The 8,394-nt window shown below is 52.8% G+C and overlaps 1 pseudogene; it reads left to right on the top strand.

Moving 5' to 3' along the window:
• The first annotated feature begins 7,050 nt into the window (after positions 1-7,050).
• Positions 7,051-8,084, top strand: LOC147731742 (28S ribosomal RNA; annotated as a pseudogene).
• The last annotated feature ends 310 nt before the right edge of the window (positions 8,085-8,394 follow it).

Genomic DNA, 8,394 nt, shown 5'->3' with positions numbered 1-8,394 from the left:
GAGGGTGAGTGAGGGTGAGGGGTTGAGGGTGAGGGTGAATGAGGGTGAGGGGTTGAGGGGTTGGGGGTGAGTGAGGGTGAGGGGTTGAAGGTGAGTGAGGGTGAAGGTGAGTGAGGGTGAGTGTGGGTGAGTGTGGGTGAGTGTGGGTGAGTGTGGGTGAGGGATTGAGGGTGAGGGGTTGAGGGTGGGTGAGGGGTTGAGGGTGGGTGAGGGGTTGAGGGTGAGGGATTGAGGGTGAGGGGTTGTTGGGATAATTATATTTTGTACAGAACAGCGCAAGTGTGTGTTGAGGGTTTTTATCCCTCATCCCTATGAGAGAGGGGTTGGGAGGACGGTTCAAGCAGTGAAGAGGGCGTGGGGGGGTGAGCACGCAAATACAACTGTGTATCGAGATAGCATGTGCTTGCGGTTGCAGAAGGAACAGCTTCAATAACCCAGTGATAGTGCATAGATGGGCAGCCTTCCCAAGTACCACGCACGGCATCTTAATTGCAGCGAATACGCACAGCGAGCACTAACTTTTATTTTCAAGCCGCCTTCAACGCTCACGTCTTTCGGCAGCTTAATTTATGCTAATATCCACTCTTAGCTTTAAGCCGCCTTTGCTCATCATGTTCCCAAAGATATTTAAATGTAACCTAATGAAACAGGTTACCTTTATATATATGGCGAGTCAGCATTAAACTCTAGTTCTAAGCCGCCTTTAACATCTATGTCCTTGAGCACCCTCTCCTAAGCAAGTGTCTCTGCGAGCTCCGCTGTGTTAATGTATTTTAAACAAATGAGTTAGTTTAACTCCACTCGCACCTTAATTGCAGCGAGAACGCACAGTGAGCATTAACCTTTATTTCCAAGCCGCCTTTAAAACTCACGTCCCAGAGCAACGTAACTGATGTTAATATCACTTTTACCTCTAAGCCGCCTTTGCTTATCGTGTTCCCAATGATATTTAAATGTATGGCGGGAAGGGGAGGGGGCGGAACGGGGGCGGAGAGGGGAGAGGTGCGAGTAAAATAAACAAAAAAAAAGAAGCCGGAGGGAAGAGAGGGGAGGGGGAGGAGAAATGCGACACGGCGGGAAGGGGAGGGGGCGGAACGGGGGCGGAGAGCTGAAAAGTGTTGCTGCAACGTGTGGATGCTTGTGAAGGACATCATGTAGTGAAGATGCTCCCTTGGCGTAAGGAGCATAGTAGAGAAGACGTGGTGAGGAGGCTGATAGCTGGTGAGTTCAGGATTTAGCATGCGGCCTGTGCATGTATGTAGGGGACATGCAAAAAGACCAGAGATGTACTTCGATCCTAGGACAACAAGTGAACGGGGTAGCTGGTTAGTATTTTAGAAAGGGTATATGCTGGATCTGTGTCACACGGCGGGTAAAATAAACAAAAAAAAAGAAGCCGGAGGGAAGAGAGGGGAGGGGGGAGGAGAAATGCGACACGGCGGGAAGGGGAGGGGGCGGAACGGGGGCGGAGAGGGGAGAGGTGCGAGTAAAATAAACAAAAAAAAAGAAGCCGGAGGGAAGAGAGGGGAGGGGGGAGGAGAAATGCGACACGGCGGGAAGGGGAGGGGGCGGAACGGGGGCGGAGAGGGGAGGAGCGGGTAAACAAAGACGGACATGCACGCGCCCGTGACTTTTAAGGTCAATGCGCATGCGCATAAGCTTAATGCGCATGCGCATTGACCTTAAAAGTCACGGGCACTGCAAGGAATCGCCACGATTCCTTGCAAGTTAGAAAAGAGTCGATGAGCCCCTATAGTCTCGCTTGCTCGATGCGCATGCTCATCGACAGGCGAGACCTAAAAAGATCCTTTGGGGGCCTCAGTATACCAAAGTTATTTACGACAATTGGTCCAACCAAAGTCAATAGTTTGTTGTATCTCAGGGAAGCTCCAGATCTGTACATAGCTCATTCATTCATGTATGCAGGAGAAGTAGTCAATGAAAAAATTAATAGCATCATCAAAACACACACACTCGCCATTTTAGACAGTAGATTTCTGCGTTATGAATTAAATTTGGTAGTAACATATGATTGGAAGAAAGAGGAACTTGAGAAATGGGCAAATCTCCCTGTCCAAGGTGATGATACAAAATACTTAGCAAGTAATCCAACCTCAAGTTTCTGGCTCAGCAAGCATAATAAAATTAAAGAAAATCAATACACGCACTCCTCCTCGTGTTGGTTTTTTGCTGCCCCTTGTTGCCCAGTTCTCCCCTGCCCCACCCGCTCCCTGCCGCTGCTCCCCCGCGGACCCTCCCCCGCTCCCTCTAGCATCACCGCATCATTCCCCCCACTCGCCACCCCGCTCCCACCTCCCAGCTGCTCCTCCCTCCCACAAGAGTACTTTAGGCAAGGCTCACGGGCAAGGAGCTGTGACCTGACCTGACCTGACCTGGTCAGTCCGATCGCTCCTCCTGCCGTGTGGCCCACCCCGAGTGTGGCCGTTCTCCTCCCACTGCCGCCGCCGCTGCCAGGAGTAGTCTTGTGCCCCTGTTAGGTCTGGCCCCCTGCCCCTGACTTCCCTCTGTGCCTGCTTCGCTTGTAAATTGTTATCTGTATTCAGTATTGTTTCATCGCCGTTTTTTCTCTGGCCCCCTGCCTCTGACTTTCCCTCTGTGCCTGCTTCGTTTTGTAAATTGTAATCTGTATTGTCTCTTTGACGTTTTTTTCGCGCTCCTCCTCGTGTTGGTTTTTTGCTGCCCCTTGTCGCCCAGTTCTCCCCTGCCCCAACCCGCTCCCTGCCGCTGCTCCCCCGCGGCCCCACCCCGCTCCCTCTAGCATCACTGCATCGTTCCCCCCACTCGCCACCCCATTCCCGCCTCCCAGCTGCTCCTCCCTCACCCCCCCCCACTCTCCATTTATGGCAGAGTGCATGCGTACGCGCAGCCTGTCCGCGCCTGGACCGCGCCCAGCACCAGGACCCCTGGCCCCCGACGATGCCTGCCCAAACGACGGACCTATGACGCCGCCACCCTCATCGCACTCAAACACGACCGAACAAGAGCCTGCCACCGAGCCACCCCGAGACGCACTCACGGACCCTTCACCTGCCAAGCCTGCAAGTTCATCTGCATCCGGACCTGCACCACAGCCACCAAGCCGAGCTCCAACAACAGCCACCTCAAGTGCATCCTGCTCAACACCCGCTCCATACACAGACACGCCATCGAACTTTGGAACCTGCTCGACACTACCTCACCAGACGTCGCCTTCCTCACAGAAACCTGGATGAACGCCTCCTCCGCACCCGACATTGCCATCGCCATCCCAGACGGATACAAGATCACCCGGAGAGACCGCGCCAACCAGATCGGAGGAGGCATCGCCATCGTACACAAGAACACCATCCACATCACAACCGACTCCAACGACACCTTCGACGCCGCCGAGCACCTCCACTTCCAGATACACACCGACCCAAAGACGACCCTCAGAGGCACCCTCGTCTACAGACGCCCGGGACCACGTACACAATTCAGCGAAGACATCACGGACTTCATCAGCCCGCACCCCCTCCGCTCGGCTGACTACATCCTCCTAGGGGACGTCAACTTCCACCTGGAGAACAACAAGGACCACAACACCTCCGCCCTGCTGGACAACCTCGCGAACCTCGGACTCAAGCAACTGGTCATCACCCCCACCCACTACGCCGGCCACACGCTTGATCCAGTCTTCTCATCCAGCAAGCACATCACATTCAGCCACACCACCGGACTTCACTGGACCGACCACAGCTGCATCCACTTCAGCTTCAGAAGAACCACAACCCACCACCACCCGCAACAGATACCTTGTAGGAGCAGGAGCAAGATCACCACCAAGCAGCTCACCACCTCCCTCAGTCAGAACTCACCCGCCAGCACAATGGACCCCAACGAAGCAGCACGCAACCTCACGAAGTGGCTGACCGACTGCGCCAACGACCTCACGCCACTAAAGAACCCTACCAGCAGACCCAGAAGCAAGAAAGCCTCCTGGTTCACCGACGAACTCAAGGACTCCAAGAAAAACTGCTGCACCCTCGAGAAAACCTGGCTCCTCAACCAGACCACAGACAACATGACCGCCCTCAAACACGCCACCCGCAAGCACCACCAGCTTATCCGCACTACCAAGAAGAAATCACTGAAGGAACGACTGGACAACAACGCCCACGACAGCAAGGAACTCTTCAGCATCGTCAAGGAGTTCTCCAACCCCAGCACCGGCAACAACGACATCACTCCTTCACAAGATCTCTGTGACTCTCTCGCCTCGTTCTTCCACCGCAAGATTGCCGACATCCACAACAGCTTCGGCGCACCATCCAACCACCCAACCGTCGAACCAACGCCCCCCACCACCACCCTCCGCACCTGGACCGCGGTGACCACCGAAGACACAGCCCGCACGATGAACACCATCCACTCCGGATCTGCGACCGACCCCTGCCCCACCACGTCTTCAACAAGGCCGACTCCATCATCGCACGCGCACCCCAACTCCGGGGCGTCATCAATGCCTCCTTCGACACAGCCACCTTCCTGGAGAGCTGGAAGCACGCCGAGCTCAACACCCTACTGAAAAAACCAACAGCTGACCCCACCGACCTCAAGAACTTGCGCCCCATCTCGCTCCTCCCTTTTCCTGCCAAAGTCATCGAGAAGACCGTCAACAGACAGCTTGCAGCCTTCCTCGAGACAAACGGATCCCTCGACCCCTCGCAGTCTGGCTTCCGAGCCAACCACAGCACCGAGACAGCCCTCATCGCAAACACCGACAACATCAGAACCCTGCTCGACAACTGGGAAACAGCAGCCCTCATCCTCCTGGACCTCTCTGCTGCGTTCGACACTGTCTGACACCGCACCCTAGTTCAACGCCTCAGCAACATCGGTATCCAAGAGAAGGTGCTGGAGTGGATCATCTCGTTCCTCACCGGAAGAACACAGAGAGTCCGCCTCCCCCCGTTTCGCTCCAAGGCCACCGAAGTCATCTGTGGCGTACCGCAGGGATCATCACTCAGCCCCACCCTCTTCAACATCTACATGAGACCTCTTGCAGCCATCGCACGCCAGCACAACCTCAACATCATCTCCTACGCCAACGACACCCAACTGATCCTCTCCCTCACCAGAGACCCCGCCACGGCTAGAACGAGCCTACACGAAGGGATGAAAGACGTCGCCGAGTGGATGAAGAACAGACTCCTCCCTCTCGATGACCAGACAAGTCAACGCCGTCTCCTCATCATGCTTCAACACCCTACGCATGCTCCGCAAGATCTTCCGATGGATCCCGACTGAAACCAGGAAGACGGTCACCCAGGCACTCGTCACCAGCCGACTGGACTACAGAAACACCCTCTACGCCGGAACCACAGCCAAGCTACAGAAAAGACTCCAACACATCCAGAACGCCTCCGCCCGACTCATCCTGGACATCCCCCGACGCAGCCACATCTCCGGCCACCTGAAGGACCTGCACTGGCTCCCCGTCAACAAGAGGATCACGTTCAGGCTCCTCACCCACGCACACAAATCTCTCCACGACCTGGGCCCCAAGTACCTCAACGACCGCCTGACCTTCTATACGCCCACCCACCAGCTACGTTCTACAAGCCTCGCCCTCGCCTCCATACCACGCATCCGAAGAGCCACCGCCGGGGGCAGATCCGTCTCCTACATGGCGGCCAAGACATGGAACTCCCTCCCCATCCATATTCGGCTGACCCAGGACCACCTCGCCTTCAGGAGACAACTCAAGACCTGGCTGTTCGAGCAATAGCGGACCCCTTCCCCAAGCGCCTTGAGACCCTGCCGGCTGAGTAGTGTGCTTTACAAGTGTTATGATTGATTGATTGATTGATTGTATACTATAGAAACCATCACTAGGGGAAGAAATCGTACATTTGCTATTTGTAGATAATGCAAGGATGTGTGCGAAACAATTTCACATATTTCAGGTGCATGTCCTAAAACCAAGGACATAAGGATAAGAAGGCACAGCAAAGTGTTGGGATTGCTCATTGATAGAGCAAAAATGTGTGGGTGGATGACATACAGGGAACCTCATGTTAAAAAAGGTCAAGGTGAACTAAGAAAACCAGATGTAGTGTTCACCAAAAATGGTACTGCTGTAGTGATTGATGTTTCAATTCGTTATAAAAACTCACAGAATTCCCTTGAATTAGCGTTCGAGAGTAAAGTTAAATACTATCAGGATCTATCGCAGCAAATCAAAGATCTTACCAACTGAAACAATGTGAAATTTAATGGCTTAATTGTTGGATGTAGGGGTATTTGGGCCCAATGTAATGGTGTTGCTCTGGCTGATCTTGGTCTGCAAATGACGTTCCCATTCAAGAAGAATGTTTGCCTGACTACTTTAATAGACACTCTTAAAATGTGCCAAGTATTCATGGACAATTACATTTCAAACTAAATGCTGAGATATACACTATCGTACAGCACACATGTCACTCTTATAAAACATATTGTTTCAAAATGTTGATCCATTAATATTTAAATGTGATTAAACAGTTACATAATAGTTTATAGTTGACACGAGAATTAGCCTAGATGTGTATTTTTTATAGATGTGTGCTTATAATAATTTAGATACAAAAGTATACATTATGATTATTGAAATGTCTTGAATGAAGAATAGGCCTCAAATAATTACATACAAATAATCACCACATATTGCATTGATTATTGATGTCCTGCTAGTCATACTTAATTTCACAAGATTGTTCGTAGACAATTTTATATTGTTGGAATAGTACTGCACGGTGTACTATCTCTGGCGTATAAGTGATCCGAGTTCCAGTGAGGACAGCTTACAGTGTCGCTGTACTCCGGAGTGAACAAATGTTTTATTGTTGGAAGCAAAACCGATTTGACACTGGGTGGCAGCATAATAACCCAGAATGAGCCACTGCGAGTTGGTACAGAAATAGCCAAATGTCTCGTCATCCAATTAGTGATGTGCAAGAATGGATGAACAAGATTCCCACTGTCTCTACCTACTATCTAGCGAAACCACAGCCAAGGGAATGGGCATGGCAGAATCAGCGGGGGAAGAAGCCACGTTGAGCTTGACTCTAGTCTGATAGTCTGGCACTGTGAAGAGACATGAGAGGTGTAGAATACGTGGGAGGCCCTCTGGCCGCCAGTGAAATACCACTACTCTTATCGTTTTTTCACTAACCCGGTGAGGAGGGGGGCGAGCACCATAGGACTCTTGCTTCTGGCTCCAAGCATCCGGCACCCGCCAGGCGTGACCCGCTCTGGGGACAGTGCCAGGTGGGGAGTTTGACGGGGCAGTACACCTGTCGAGCGATAACGCAGGTGTCCTAAGGCGAGCTCAGGGAGCACAGAATCCACCCGTGGAGCAGAAGAGCAAAAGCTTGCTTGATCTTGATTTTCAGTATGAATACAGACCATGAAAGCGGGGCCTCACGATCCTTCTCACTTTTTGGGTTTCAAGCAGAAGGTATCAGAAAAGTTACCAAAGGGATAGCTAGCTTGTGGCGGCCAAGCGTTCATAGCGATGTCGCTTTTTGATCCTACGATGTCAGCTCTTCCTATCATTGTGAAGTAGAATTGACCAGGTGTTGGATTGTTCACCCAAAAATAGGAATGTGAGCTGGGTTTTGAACATCGTGAGACTGGTTAGTTTTGCCCTACTGATGATGTGTTTTTGTAATAGTAATCCTGCTCAGTATGAGAGAAACCGCTGGTTCAGACATTTGGTATATGTGCTTGGCTGATGAGCCAATGGCGCAAAGCTACCATCTGTGGGATTATGACTGAGCGCCTCTAAGTCAGAATCTTACCTAAACCGTAACAATATCGCAGTGCCGTGGAGCCTCGGCTGGCCTGGGATAGCCGGCCTCTCTCGGGGGGCCGGTGCGTAGAGCCGCTCGCTTGGGGTCCGGAGGGTGGACGCCTCCATCACCCTTAGTGCACCGCATGTTCATGGGGCACCCAGTGCTAAATCATTCGTAGACAACCTGATTCTGGGTCAGGGTTTCGTAAGTAGCAGAGCAGCTACCTAGCTGTGATCTATTGAAAATCATCCTCTGAGCCAAGCTTTTGTCTCTCTGTCTGTGGGTGCCCACGGACACCCTCCTCCACCACACCCGGGGGTGGGGCCATCTGCCGCCGGGCTGGCCAATGGGACGCGGAGGGGGTAATGCGGGAGGCTGCCTCCCCAATGTGCCTACCGACACGGGGGCCTACCCCTCCCGTCCCTGCCACACTGGGGTGCGGGGATGGCTGCCACCATCCCTTGCGGGTCAGCAGAGTGACCAGATGGCTTGGGCTAACCAGGGCCTCCTTCCCACTGCTCCCACTCAAGTTGAGCAAGGAGGCTCCCGAGCAGCGGCCTCAGAGCGCCTGGTACCC

Source organism: Lissotriton vulgaris, chromosome 2_1 (assembly GCF_964263255.1).
Source record: "Lissotriton vulgaris chromosome 2_1, aLisVul1.2, whole genome shotgun sequence".
Lineage (NCBI taxonomy): Eukaryota > Metazoa > Chordata > Amphibia > Caudata > Salamandridae > Lissotriton > Lissotriton vulgaris.
This window is presented reverse-complemented; position numbering and strand designations above follow the sequence as displayed.